The sequence below is a fragment of the Cervus canadensis genome, chromosome 3 (genome assembly GCF_019320065.1).
Source record: "Cervus canadensis isolate Bull #8, Minnesota chromosome 3, ASM1932006v1, whole genome shotgun sequence".
NCBI classification, from domain to species: domain Eukaryota; kingdom Metazoa; phylum Chordata; class Mammalia; order Artiodactyla; family Cervidae; genus Cervus; species Cervus canadensis.
Window position 1 is genome coordinate 47,348,264 of NC_057388.1, and position 15,839 is coordinate 47,364,102.

Consider the following 15,839-nt stretch of genomic DNA (forward strand, 5'->3'; position numbering starts at 1 on the left):
CACCAGAAAGTGTGGCCTCACTTGCACAGATGGAAAGAATGGGTCAGCTTTACACAAAACTCTCAGGCATTTCTTGTGTTTGGAATATGGAGTATTATAGGATTTCAGTCTATTCGAATGAGAAATAATGAGTACTATTGTATTATAAACACTTAAAAAAATAGGAGATCATTTCCTAAAATCCTTCCACTGTCTGTTGGTGGTCTGCTCACCATTCTGGTTAAAGAAAAAAAGAAACAGTTTTGTCAAAAGGGTGCAGTCTTTATCTTGTCTATTTTAAAATAGATTTATCCCAATATGTTTTTCAAGTACTCTAGCTACCTCCAGATGAAGCACCCTGAAATATTATGAATTTGTATATCATGTAAATTTGAACATAATATGATCGGTGATTGGTTTACTGTCACCAGACCTCTTATTTCATTAACTTAGCAAATTGTTGCCCCATTTATACAGTTGAAGGTTTTGGACCCTTCTTAACAGTATATGATGGATTTTTACTCTGTAGTTAAACTGTGTTTCAGAACTAAACAGTAAAGCTTAGGACCCTACATATTCCCCATTTTCCTCTGAATATATGTGGAAAGGAAGAAGTTATTAAAGGGAAACTTATCAGATTTATAGGTACTATGATTCACATGGAAGAATGGTAATGACAGTACTGAGGCTGAGCTCAGCTTTCTTTGAAGACCTTACCTCTGTATGTGGGCACAAAGGGTGAAGAGGACTGGAGACACTGATGGTAGGTATAAGAACCTTGATTTTTCAAGTTAAAGGTGTTTGTATTTTTGAAAATTTGTCTCCTGTATACTAACTTTTTTGGTGGTGGGAGGGGTAGAATAAATGCTCAGTTTCTCAAATTTTCTTTCCCCTCCCTTCTTCCTTCTCTTCTTGCCAGATGGCATACGGGCACCCAGAAACCTTTGAAACCTCATGGCATCAGAGGGAGAGTTGTCTGGTCTATGTGCTGACCTGGAGAGTTCTCTAACATCTCTGAGTGTGTTTCATTCTCTGTGGGATTTATGATACTCTAAGTAACAAGTTAATCCTAAAGGAAATCAACCCTGAATACTCATCAGAAGGACTGAAGCTGAAGCTGAAGATCCAATACTTTGGCCACCTGATGTGAAAAGCCAACTCACTGGCAAAGACCCTGATGCTGGGAAAGACTGAAGGCAAAAGGAGAAGCGGGAGGCAGAGGATGAGATGGTTAGACAGCATCACCAGCTTCATAGACATGAACTTGAGCAAACTCCAGGAGACAGCGGAGGACAGGAAGGCCTCGTGTGCTGCAGTCCATGGAGTCACAAAGAGTCGAACATGACTTAGTGACTGAATAACAGCAAAGCAGTGGGTTCTGTTTGTATTTAGGGCAAGTCAGCAGCTGTTGCTTCCCATGTCTGTGATCCTTGTGATGGCTTCTGGCCACCTGCTTTACGAATCTATGACTCCATGCACCTTCTCAACATTTTTCTTTTACTAGTTCTCCCTGGGTGGACCTTCTGCATCTTTCCTTGAGTTGCATAAATCCTGAATAATCCAAAGCAAATTCTCATTTGAGACCTTTCTTTTTATCTGAACACAGCTAATTGCTGTATGTTCCCAACAACAGTTACCCAGTATCGATGCAGAGCACATCGGTATCCGTTGTAAGAGAAGTGTAATTACTATTGCCCTCAGATCTCACCAACTCTCTTTCCCTCCATCCCCTCCCTGTTCTCAGCCAAGGTTTTTATGGTGGGAGAGGGGCAGGGCCGAAACAGTAACAGAGGCTCCACACTCACCTCCCCTTTCTCTCATCTCACCTCTCTCCAGGTTGTCACCTCCTATATGACAAGAAAGGTCTCGAGAAAGATTACGGTCTGCATCCTTTCTTCCCCATGGCTTGTAGCAAATCTCTGTGCTTTATGATTATTGATCTTTAAAGGAAAACTTTAGGAATTTAGGAAACCCTTTTCTTTCTCAGGTGCAAAGCTTTGCATTAAGCCTATGCTTTCAGGACCAACTGTACCTAACTTTTATAAAGTTTATTTTGAAACCTGAAAATGAAAACTTTCTTCTTTGTTCTTGCCTGGCTCTGCTTATGCTCTGAAATAATGACCACTTCATCCTTGATGGGTAAAGACTTGGATAACAGGAATTATCCCAAAAGTGAAAATGATATCAGATGGTATTTCAAACTATTACCCTATTTTACAGTTATTAACAATTTCTAGTTATTTCCAAGCATAAGTATATTCTTTTCCAGGACCAGCATTATAGGCAAGTTATAAGAAATGAAGGAGTATTCCATGATAGAGTGAAATTATCCTATGAAACAAGTTTAAGGAATATAGATTCTTCTACTTTTTAAATCACATGAAGAGAGGGGCTGAGAAGCAGATTGAGTTGATATGTTGGCGGTATCACATAATAAGTTATGAGTTATAAATCATAAATTTATATGTTGGTGGTATTACATGACTGATATTACTTCTGCTCTCTCAAAACCTCTCTGCGGTGCTCTAACATCTAGATTTGGTGGCAGACAGCTGAGAACAGCAGGACTGAGTTACTCATTAGGAATAACTCTGGTAAATCAGATTCAAGTAAGGGCTAACTTCCTGGCAACCATCTTTGCCACCACTGTGTGCATGCATGCTAACTCACTTGAGGCTTGTCTGACTCTTTGTGACCCTGTGGACTGTAGTATGCCAGGCTCCTCTGTCCATGGGATTCTCCAGGCAAGAATACTGAAGTGGGTTGCTGTGCCCTCCTCCAAGGGATCTTCCTGACCTAGGGATTGAACCCACTTCTCTAATGTCTCTTGCATTTATGATCAATGTCAAGATGAGAGTGAAAACAGAAATTTGCTTCGAAATATCCAAAAGCATTTTAATCTCTCCTTTTACTTTGCAAGTACTTCTAAGCAGCAACTTGACTTGTTCTGAAAGGATCAAGAATATGTACTCAGAGTGTCGATGTTTTCTGATTGCATCACAGTAGAAGTTTTTGTCTTAATAATTAGATGGAGACTTTAAGAGGAGTGGCTATGCCACAGATATGTCATGTATCTCTGATAATGTATAAGCAATATTAGCTATGTTCTAGATAAGTTAGTATATTATACTCAGTAGATTAATCTTATATAATTTCATGGTACAAACTCACAGAAAAAGATTTAATAATTTTGCATGGTATATGGAATTTAGGATTTCCTTTGAACTTTGCAAATGGATGGGCATTAGTTAAGGAGGGAGAAAAAGGTTATATTCAGTAGGAAGGCTAGTGAGAGTGAATATAATGATTATGAGAGGGTGAGCACATCCATTTGACTGTATTAGAGACTGAAAATAGAAGTGAAAGCCAAAGGCTGGATTACTCAAAAGCAAGCAGCAAAAGTAGTGAAGTGACATTGTGGAAGCAGGTGAGGTCTATACTTTCTTCCACCCAGTAGCACAAAATAAACAAATTGGATGCTCTCTGACTTTGGTTCCAGCTCTCCTTAAATTATTCAAGAAGACTCTAGAGTGTATCATGAGTGACTGGGTTTTATCCTGCCAATCTTGTTTTCTATCTAACTCCCCATGATGAACACAAACAATGGCTGCATGTGTCCTCTGTTGTTGCCATGACAACATCTCTCATCTCCAATGTAGATGTTGTGGCTTGGCACCCAGGTCATGGTCCTATCTCCTGCTCTTTTTGTGCTTCTAATGTCTATAACATTCAAATCTTCATGGTCCTATGGCTAAAGTGGGACTACTCCCACTTACGTTAAACTCTGTTACTTGGTTAATGAAGCAGCAAGCTCTCTTTTCTCAGGGCCTTGCCTAAAATTGTTGTTCAGTTGCTCAGTCATATCCAACTCTTTGCGACCCCATGGACTGCAGCACGCCAGGCTTCCCTGTTACCATCTCCCGGAGCTTGCTCACACTTATATCCGTTGAGTCGGTGATGCCATCCAACCATCTCATCCTCTGTCATCCCCTTCTCCTCCTGCCTTCAAATGTTCCTAGTATCAGGGTGTTTTCCAATGAGTCAATTCTTTGCATCAAGTGGCCAAAGTATTGAAGCTTCAGTTTCAGCCTCAGTCCTTCCAAAGAATATTCTGGACTTGACTGGTTTGATCTCCCTGATGTCCAAGGGACTCTCAAGAGTCTTCTCCAACACCACAGTTCAAAAACATCAGTTCATGACTCCCAGCCTTCTTTATAGTCCAACTCTCACATCCATACATGACTACTGGAAAAACCACAGCTTTGACTATACAGAGCTTTGTTGGCAAAGTAATGTCTCTGCTTTTTAATATGCTGTCTAGGTTAGTCATAGCTTTTCTCCCAAGGAGCAAGCATCTTTTAATTTTATGGCTGCAGTCACCATCTGCAGTGAATTTGGAGCTCAAGAAAATAAAATTGCCTAAAATTATCACAGCCTATTTCCCCATGTGCTCTGACCACAAATTGTAGAGGGTAAGGGAGAAAGCCAGAAAACAGTTTTGATTTACACACACTAAACTGTTGTATTAGTTAGCTACTGCATAACACATTATTCCAAAACTTAACCACTTAAAGAAAAGTACTATCACATGGTTTCTGCCAGTCAGGAATCGAGGCATGGCTTAGCTGGGTCCTCTGGCCCAGCGTTCCTTATCAGGCAGAGTCAAGGTGTCAGCAGGGGTCTCATATCAAGGCTCACCTGAAGGAGGTCTCAGGTCTCCTGCTAACCAGCTCCTCGTCAGATTGGCCTGTCTTAGGGCAGCCCAGAACATGGTGGCTGGCTTCTCTCAGAGCACATGAGGGAGAAAGCAACTGAGAGCTAGCAAGACAAAATTCTCTTTCTTTTGGAAACTAATCTCTGAAGTGACATCACCTTTGCTATATTTTATTTGTTAGAAGGAAATCAGTTGGTTTAGGCCATATTCAAGGGGAGGGAATTACCAAGGACATGAATGCCAGGAAGGAAAGATGACTGGAGCCATTTCAGAGGCTGCCTTCCCCAACTTTTGAGAATTTATCATCTTTTCAGGTGATTGTATCCTTTTGTTTCTTGAGGTGATTGTATCTTGAGTTTCTTGTACAAGTACTGGGCAAACTCAGAAATATCTGACTTTGTATAGGCTCTCATTCTCAGATTTGCTTTGTAATTACTTCAGAAAAAAAAGATCTGGCAGCAATATATTAGGTGAATTAAAGACTGTGTGTGATTGAAGCAGTAAACTAAAGGACTATTGTAATAGTCCTGACAGGAAGTAATGAGTCTAAACCAGAATGGTGATAGGGATCTGAAAAGGAGACTGTACATGCAAAACAGGCAGAAAAGAATGAATTGAAAAATCATTGCTTCCAGTCTGGATATCAAAAGTGAGAAAAAAAGGAACAACGATGAGTTGGATTCACAGATGGCTCCAGGGTGTTGATGACGTTTATGAAAAATTGGAAAACTTGGAAAGAAATCAGGTTTGGGGGAAAATGGTTAAAATGGATATGCTAAATTTGAGTTTATGTTTAAATTATGAGTGAGCAAATATGGCTGGTCTAGTTTTGTGCTGGTTGGCCTCACACATGCAAAATTATAGAAAAGAGTCCCATGACCTTGAGGTTACATAAGTTCTAGAAGGCCAGGGAGAGTGACTGAAGCTAGGGACAGGGGTCAGGACAGGAGTTGTGGACTTACTATTTTTCAATATAGAAGCCTTGAGAAGAGATGGAGTCAAAGGGAAGGCTCCAGTTCGGCTAACAGGACACAGAAGAGCCCTCAGATAAACCTTAGATTTGACATCACTTTGTGGTTTACACACTGCTCTGACTTATGCTCCCCTTTTACAGCTTTGCTGAGCAATTGCAATCATCTCCGTTTATGCATGAGCAGAGGAAGGATGGACCAGACCTTAACTGACCCGCCTAAGATTATACAGCTTGTAAGTAAGAAAACTGAGATTTCATTCCAGATCTTTTGATAACCTGTCCACTTCCTTAGAGCTGCTTTTTAAAATATGTGACATAGTAGAAAAGAGAGAAGCTTTAGACTTATATGGCACTGTGAAAAATCCAAAAGCAGAGATTTTTTAAGGAGGTTATTGATAATCTCAAACACTGCAAAAAATTTTTAGAGAACTGTTATGGGAAAAAATGGAAAATAAGAATTTTATACTTGAGGAGTAAAAAGAATCAAGCTTTTTGCACTTGTGAAGAACTGCACATTGGGAGCGAGTCGTGAAAGCTTTTGGCCATCCCCGATCCTTAGGAAGAGTAATGTTTCCAAGAGAGTTGTTAGAGTTCTAAGTGGTTAAGTCAAGGTTATAAACAGCACATTCAAAGAGTGACTATGCAATTCGATGTTTTGCATCAGAATAGCAAAATCTCCATTTACAAGCCACACCAATAGAAATCCATATTTCACCAATTTTATAACTTGAGGCTGAAACCTATCTTATGAGCTGAATCAGTGAATATTTCTGTCACTTTTGATACTTTAAGACTGGAGTTTCTTCCTTCCCTCTTTCCCTCTTTCTTCCTTTCTCTCTCTCTTTTCTTTCTATTAATTGTATTTGGCCACACTGGGTCTTAGATGCACCATACAGGACCTTTGATCTTCGGTGTGGCATGTGGGACCTGTAGTTGCAGTATGTGAGCTCTTAGTTGCTGTATGTAGGATCTAGTTCCCCAACCAGGGATCCCTGCATTGGGAGCATGGAGTCTTAGCCACTAGACCACCTGGGAAGTCCCTAGAATTTCTATGGAAAAGTTGGAAAACCTTGTGTATCCTAAATCTTACATAATTCATGATTCTTTGTATTTTATTGACATAGAAAGGACACATTTCTTTTTTCATGGTGTTGAGGTTTATTGTGTCAGACTATAATAACATAAAATGAACTTCCTTGAAGTTTCTTGGCATTTCTAACAATGCCTTCCCTAATTAGAGATATTACATTAACAAATGTGGCATCATTTTCTCCTTTTGGGCATGAGGAAGTTTTCATATAGAAGTATGTTTAATTTACTCTGAAGAGTGGCTCATTTATCACTATCTCTGAAACAGCATCTTCTGATTTTAAAGGTTGTATCAAAGTCTGGGTTATGAAAATCATTTTTGTATAGTTCTTCTGTGTGTTTTTTGCTACCTCTTCTTAATATCTTCTGCTTCTGCTAAATCCATACCATTTCTGTCAAGTCTGTACCATTTCTGTCCTTTATTGTGCCCATCTTTGGCTTCAACAGTATGTGAACTGTGAGCTTCCAGATGTTAAACATGGATTTACAAAAGGCAGAGGAATCAGAGATCAAATTGCCAACATCCGTTGGATCATAGAAAAAGCGAGAGAGTTCCTGAAAAACATCTACTTCTGCTTTTTTGACAACACCAAAGCCTTTAACTATGTGGAACACAACAAACTGTAGAAAATTCTTAAAGAGATGGGGATACCAGACTACCAGACCTGTCTCCTGAAAAGTCTGTATGCAGGTCAGGAAGCAACAGTTAGAACTGGACATGGTCACATGTATACCCATGGCTGATTCATGTCAATGTATGGCAAAAAACACTACAACATTGTAAAGTAATTAGTCTCCAATTAAAATAAATAAATAAATAAATAAAAGCACTGGACATGGAACAACAGACTGTTTCCAAATAGAGAAAGGAGCATGTCAAGGCTATAAACTGTCATCCTGTTTATTTAACTTATATGCAGAGTACATCATGTGAAATGCTGGGCTGGATTAAGCACAAACTGGAATCAAGATACACACACACATATGGTGTGCTATGCTTAGTCACTTTAGTTGTGTCTGACTCTTTGAGACCTCAATGGATAGTAGCCTGCCAGGCTCCTCTGGTCTATGGGATTCTCCAGGCAAGAATACTGAAGTGGGTTGCCATGTCCTTCTGGAGGGGATCTTCCCAACCCAGGGATCCAACCCGCATTTCTTGTGTCTCCTGCATTGGCAACTGGGTGTTCTTACCACTAGCGTCACCCGGGAAGCCGTATAGATATGTATATACATATACACATACACATATATTTGTCATTTCATGTTATTTTAAACATAAGTATTCTTGTTTTCAAAGTGATAAAAAATTTCATTATTTAAACAATCAAATTCTGAAGCAGTTAGAACTTTATTGCAACGAACATTGACTTAATTCTTGCTTGTCTGCACAAAGAGGAAAGCAAGGCCAGTCTGCAGATCTCAGCCTCCTCTTCCCTGTGAGCTGGTTAGCCTGCGATTTATGGTGGGGCAGGGTCACTTCTGTCTAGCAAGTCACTCATCAAACGAGTGGACTGCAAACACGACAGCCTTGACATTGACAATGCTAGCGTTGCATGACCGCTCCACCTGCTGCAGGGAAACAAAAGAAGGTGAAGAGAAGCAGAAACTCTTTATCTGAAAGATCTACAGTTTGCTACAATGGGAAGCTTTCAGTGCTTACAACAAAAGGAAATAAAACGACTTTTACTGTTAAAACCCAAATCCAACAAGCAAAAATGAAACCAACCAAACAAAAAAACCCCAAAAGTTGTTTAAAAAAAAAACACACACACACACTTCAAAATGATCAAACAAGAGATGTGGTGATTTAAAGAAGTCTGAAGCAAGGCATTTTGATGCGGCTTATTTTCTAACTTCTCCCCTTTCTCCTCTTTCCTCCCTCTTGACCTTTATTATTTTCTCCCCTGTTCCCTCATTTCCCCTCTTCCATCCTCATTCCTCCTCTACCTCCCTACCCCTCTTCCCTGCAGACTTCTAGCCTTCAGTTTCTATATCAAATTTTTTCAGTTTTAAGAAATGGAAATTTATCACAGGAATTGGGAAGTCTAGAGAAATGGAACAGAAATGCCTGCCGGCTGTTTTAAGAATCATCCATAATTTGAATTTAAAAATTGCCACAAGCACAATTTTATTGTCATGATGCTTTCTTTTGTTTCTTCTTTTTGTTTTCTTTTTCAATTTCAGCCACATATTTCTTAGTTTCTTCAGGATTTAAAATCTTGAGAGATTGATCTCCCCTCGTGAGAGCAAGTTCAATGTTTCTGCCACCTGTCCGAATCATCCAGAAGGGCCTTGATGACCAGCTTAATGATCAAATGGTCCATTTCAGTGGTTTAATCTGTATAGTTTTTCTCTAGAAATTCATTCTGTGACTTGCCACCTGGTCTACGACATTGGCCTTCTGGCATGGTATGTGCCTGAGGGATCAGTCTCCCAAGTGATGGGAGGGTGAGGGTGAAGGGGGTTGAATGAGAGCTAGCCCCTCCAAGCAGGAATGAAAGCCAGACCAAATGCCCAGGAGACCTGTGGGGATAAGACTCCCAACCCAGTCCTGGCATCCAGCACAGAGAGTTCTCTGTTCTCTCTGAACTCGTTTACATTAGAGTCAAACAAAGAGTAAATAAAACAAAGTACTTTCTGGACAAATATAAATCAAAACTACTGTAGAATTTCTGTTGTGTAAAATGCTATAAAGGTGGCTATTTCATTGCCAGTTTCTCTTGCAACTGAGGATTGTTAGTATAAGGAATATTCTTTGGAAAGCTTGTCTTTTTCTAAATTAAAGTCTTACAGAATATGGAAATGACCAAAAGTATTAACATAAAGTTTGATTATGGATATTTTGTAGGAAATAATTCAAAATGTCAAAAGAATTTTTATCCCAGAGTTGTTAGTATAGCAAAAATGTGTTACAGAAATGTGTAAAAAGGAAGCTATGGCTCCATAAATCATGGTGTAAACATGCAGTGAGATTTTGTGCAGCTACTAAAAATGATTCTTTCCAAGTTTTCAATGATATATGGAGATGACTTAGAAAAAAGCCACCGTATATCTTGGCAGCAAGTGAAGGAATGTGGTCAATCTATATTTATTGATATGGAGCCATCTTCAAGACAAATGAGGTAGCAAGTAGGATTTTTCATAGTCACAAGCTTTGTTGTATGAAAATATAACTTCACTTTCCTTACCATAATATCTGAATCTTACTTTCCTTATCTTTAATGGAGGAAGACACAATCAAGTCATTTCTTAAGTAGACTCTGTCATATGCAATGACTTCTTAGTCATTATAATGTTTGGGCTGAAACAAATCAAGTATTGGGTGCTAGAACTCTGCTACAGTTGATCTTCAAAATCCATATGCCTTTGCCACAGTGTTTGCTGCAAGGTATGTGTTCATTACCTGCGCACTCAACTCTGTAGCCAAATCTCACTTTGGTTTCAGCTGCCTGGCAAACAAGTGACATTGCTTTGCCAACAAAGGTCTGTCTAGTCAAAACTGTGATCTTTCCAGTAGTCATGTATGGATGTGAGAGTTGGACTATAAAGAAAGCTGAGCACCAAAGAATTGATGCTTTTGAACTGTGGTGTTGGAGAAGACTCCTGAGAGTCCCTTGGACTGCAAGGAGATCCAACCAGTCCATCCTAATGGAAATCAGTCCTGAATATTCATTGGAAGGACTGATGCTGAAGCTGAAGCTCCAATATTTTGACCACCTTAAATGAACTGACTCATTGGAAAACACCTTGATGCTGGGAAAGATTGAAGGCAGGAGGAGAAGGGGATGACAGAGGATGAGATGTTTGGATGGCATCACCAACTCAATGGACATGAGTTTGAGCAAGCTCCGGGAGTTGGTGAAGGACAGGGATGCCTGGCGTGCTGCAGTCCATGGGGTCGCAAAGAGTCGGACATGACTGAGTGACTGAACTCAACTGATTCAGAATTTCCAGGAATGTTAGAAATGTAATTTGTCCTTTTGTTATACTTTCCAACCTCGCTGGTGTGTAATGGAACACATATGGGGTTGGAGCTATTTGGAAATGGAACCGTAATGCAGCATCATCCCCATAAAGGTGGCCAGATTGGTCTACTGTTTGAGGTTATTGGCATAGTACCAGCACTATGGTAACTGTTAATTGATTTTAATGATGTAATTTCATTATTTAACTGATTGGAAAAAAGAATGACTTTAGGAATTAAGTTCTCTTTCCAATGATGTCAGACTTACCCATGTGGAATTGCAAATATCCCTCAGAATGATAACAATTGTCAAATGAGACAGTGCAGTCGATTAGCAGTCATTCAGAATACGCATTGAGCACCATGTGCAAGACAATCAAACGGAAATTGATCATGTGTTATATTTGCACAATGCCTCATTTTATAGGACCTACCTGTGAATTTTCTTACTCGATCCTAAAAAGAAGTTTATGAAGTAAACTAAGAGAGAGTCTCATATTATAGGTTAGAAACAGGAGTTCAGAGTTGAACTCTTTGCCCTAAAATACACTGGTAAATGGTGAATGTGGAACCAGTACTCAGCTGATTGGACCTGGGGTGCTGTTTCTAATATTCCACATTGTCACACTTTCTGTTAGCTTTGTAAAGAGGCTGCGGTAGGGAAACTGGACAAACCCTCGGGAGTGTGAGAGTGATGCCTCTGGGTGTGGAGGCTGCAGGAGAGACTTCTAAAAGATAAGGCTAGTGGAGCTAAGGGCTCCTTCTCTCATCAGCTTCTCCAAATCACCTAGGACCAGCCCTCTGTGCATGCATGTGTGTGTACTAAGTCACTTCAGTCTTGTCCAACTCTTTGTGGCCTATCGACCATAGCCCACCAGGCTCCTCTGTCCAAGGAATTCTCCCAGCAAGAATACTAGAGTGGGTTGCTGTGCCCTCCTCCAGGGATCTTCCCAACCCAGATATCAAACTCATGTCTCTTATGACTCCTGCATTGGCAGGTGGGTTCTTTACCACTAGCACCACCTGGGAAGCCCCAGCCCTCTGTAAGTACATTCCAGCTCAGGTTTTTTTTTTTTTTTTTAATCTCCTACCCCATTTTTTGGGGGGGTCTCCCTGGGTTTCTCTGGTGGCTCAGATGGTAAAGAATCTACCTGCAGTGCAGGAGACCCAGGTTCAATCCCTGGGTCAGGAAGATACCCTGGAGAAAGGAGTGGCCTTCTGGTGGGTTACAGGCCATGGGTCACAATGAGTCGGACACGATTGAGTGACTAACACTTCTGGTCAAAAAAAAATACCCTGACCATTAGAAAAAAGTTACAAGTTGTAGGTATCAGTTCCCCCAAGATGCCATTCATCAAACAACACTATCAGAAGCTGTAGCACTTAGGCGTTTCTTCATCTTCAGAATAACTCAGTGACCTTCTACCTCTGATTTGCAAACAGAGCATCTCTTTAAAGCTAGAGACCTCATTAGTGCACGTCAAAGGATGACAAAGAGGAGGAAAATAGACCCAAAAGTCTTCTGAAGACCTAAAAGTCACAGCTTCCCTGCTAATATATTGTATTGTTAATATTTGCCACAGTATTTGGGAATCATTCAATAAGCATTGATTAGATTTACACAAAGACAGCAGGCTTCCTGAAATCCCAAGTGAGGAGTGGGTGGGAAAAGGACAAAACTGTCTGTGTAACAGAGTATGAGCCAAACAAGAAATCCAATACACCTCTTCTGCCAGTTTTTAGCATAAGCCCAACATCCAATGTCAACAAAGGAAAAGAACAAAGGAATGAAAACAAGAAACACTCATGTCTTTCACAGTAGAAAGCAATGAAGGTAAATATTATGCTAAACAATTTTAGATGTATTCTGTTAGCCTTATGAAGGAAAAGCTTGCTGTTTAGAACATCATCAGGCTTCTCTTCGTCCAACAAGCTTGGCAGTGGGGCTTTTCCCCATGTGTCTCTGTTGGAAAGTGTTTTCATATTGGTGGCTGCTAAGCTGAGTCAGCACATTGTGATAATTAAGCTGAAGTCATGGGTCTAGTTGGTTACTTGTCTGTGTTCCTTTACACTTGGCTCTACTCTAAAAATGCTTTGAGGGGGCAGCATCCAATCGCTCACTGTACTTTGTGTCTTGATCCTCTCTAGTCAGCTATTAAAAGTACAAGTGATCATTTCAAAGGACACTTGGATGATGAATAGCAGAGTACAGATTTTATCATTATAACTAGGAAAATAAGCCAGAATGCTTTCTTAAAATATTAAACTAATGGTAGGTCTGTAGCAGCTTCAGCAATAAATGAAGGATAGACAATTTTCGGGGCTTCCCAGGTGGTGCTAGAGGTAGAGAACCTGCCTGCCAATGCAGGAGATGTAGAGACATGGGTTCAATCCCTGGGTCAGGAAGATCCCCTGGAGGAGGGCATGGCAACCCACTCCAGTATTCTTGCCTGGAGAATCCCGTGGACAGAGGAGCCTGGTGGGCTATGGTCCATAAGGTCACAAAGAGTCAGACACGACTGAAGTGACTTAGCACACGTGCAGACAATTTTAATTAAAAATAACGAGCAGTGTGCTATGCTCCAAATGGTCATGAAGGCCCACCGAGGCTAATGTACCCAACCACCCTGCTCTTGGCATCACCCCAGAAATATTTTCCTGTGATCCTCAACTTCAGAGAATTTTAGTCCAAACCATTGCCCCTAGTACCAGTAAAACTACAGTGTAGAGACACTGGGACATGTCACTAGATACTGAACAAGATGTTTATATAATTGCTGACAGTTCTGTTCAATCTAATTTTAATCTTGAACTAATTTGGACTCTCCAAATTTGTTATGGCAGAGTTGACAAAATGGTTAAACTTGAAGTCTCTATCTTCAGAGAGAGGGGTTTGAGGACTGCTGCAACGGCTTTCTAGTTAGTTTTGTAGCTAGTTCAATGGATGTGGATAAGTCAATAAAACTCTCAGTGCCTCAGTCTCCTCATTTGAAAGTGAGGTAACAATAATACGTGTCTCATCACTGTTTGAAATAATACTTACGAAATGCTTAGCACATTGTGAATGAAACTTGTTGATGTTGGCCATTATTACTGTGTGTGTGGTACTATCTAAGGCTTTACAGATACCAAGGCTTTACAGATGCAGATGTCTGCATCTCTTTGAGCTGCTATAACAGCCAGGCAGAAAGGGTGAGGAAGCTCTCTGGGGTGTCTTTTATTTATTTATTTATTTTTTTGTTGTTTTTCTATTTTTTATTAGTTGGAGTCTAATTACTTCACAGCATTTCAGTGGTGGGGTGTCTTTTATAAGGTCACTAATCCTATGCATGAAGGCTCCACCGTTATGACCTAATCACTTCCCAAAAGCCCCTCCTCCAAATATCTTCACATTAGGGATTAGAATTTCATATTCTAATTTTTTATTTCATATAAATGTTGGGGAACACAAACATTCAGTCTATGGCACAAAATGATTAAAATGCAGTCTACCCTCAAGGAGCTTGTATTAGTCTGGATTCTCAGGAGAAACATAACCAATAGGATATGGATATATCCATCTATTGATCTATATACCTATATGTTACAAAAGTTGCTGGGATCCTGCACCAGCAGGACCCAAGGAACCCTCAGAATGAACGGCGTCAGCAAGAGAGAGAGAGAGAGACACAGTGATACAAAGCTCGGGGCTGAGTCTGGAGTTTAATTTTGCATGGCCACTTTAAACCCTTAACAACATCTTTTTTGGGGGGAAGTGCATATTGCTTACACACAGGTCATCTCAAAACATTACAGCAACTTGACCTTCAACAGAAACTGGATGTCACCCACATACTTTCGTTCACAAGAGTCTTTCTTATCATTTGGCCTTCAGGCAAGCCATTTTATGGCTTGCACCTGGTGTGACTTAAGCAACTTCAGTAGCTGACCCTGTTTTTCTTATAATTAACCTATTTCCTTTCTAATAGGCATCATCTCTTTGGGAACTAGATAGGATTACATTTTTACAGAACAGAAATGCGAAGGACTGCAAAAACAGCAGATATAGCACAAAACAGGCTCTTAGTCTAAAAGTTAACTACCTGCAAGAAGTCGCCAGCTAATCTCTATCTAAAGTATTTTCTATTAGGCACATGTGTGGCTATTATATTTGTGGAACTTTTCTCACCCCGCGAAGGGGCCTATGCTTAATACTTTCTTTTGTTAGCGTACTGTGCTTAGGGTGTTTAGAACAATCATGAGCATTTTGTGCAACGAGAGCACACATTTATCAAACAAGCCAGAATGCCAGCAAAAGGGTTTGAATTGAAGCATTTCCTTCATCCCTGGCCCCTTCATAGGGTACCAGTGTCCAGGAGATTTATTAATTAGGGTTTTAAGTTGGTCTTTATTCAGTGAAAGAGGAGCAGGAGAGCTCTCAGCAGGCAACTTAAGAATCCGCAGCAGGGCAAACAAGAACGACAGCAGAAAACGGGGGAGGATATAGGGTAGGGTGGAGGCCGAGGCCAACCTGGAGGGTCCCTTATCCTAGACGGCCTTGCCTGTCCGGTATTTCCTTCATGACCTCGTCACGGGCGGGACCTCCCATAATGGCTTCCGGCAAAAAGTATACACAGAAATCTCTATGTCTGTATATGTGGGGAGAGGGAGGGGAAGAAAGTGTAAGGAAGTGATTATGGAGGCTGAGAAGCCAGAGATCTGCAGTTGGTAAGTCGAAGACCCGGGAGATCCAGTGATATATATCACAGCTCAAAGACAGTCAAAGAGGAAGAATTCTTTCTTACTCAGCCTTTCATTCTATTCAGGCCTTCAACAGATTGGATGAGGCCCATGTACACTGGGAAAGATGATCCATTTTATTCCATCTACCAATTTCCAACACACCCAGAAGTAATGTTTAACTGAATATCTGGGCACCCTATGGCCCAGTCAAGTTGATGCACAAAATTAACATTTACAGAGCTTGTAGTGTGACGTGAGAGATAGATACATGAATAAGTAATTACAACAGAATGAGGAAAGTGCAGTAATGGAATCATATGAAAAGAGTTAACGACATTTGAGGAGGAAGATGCTAATCAATCAGGGGGTAGTTGGACAAAGTTTCTAGCAGTTCAGAT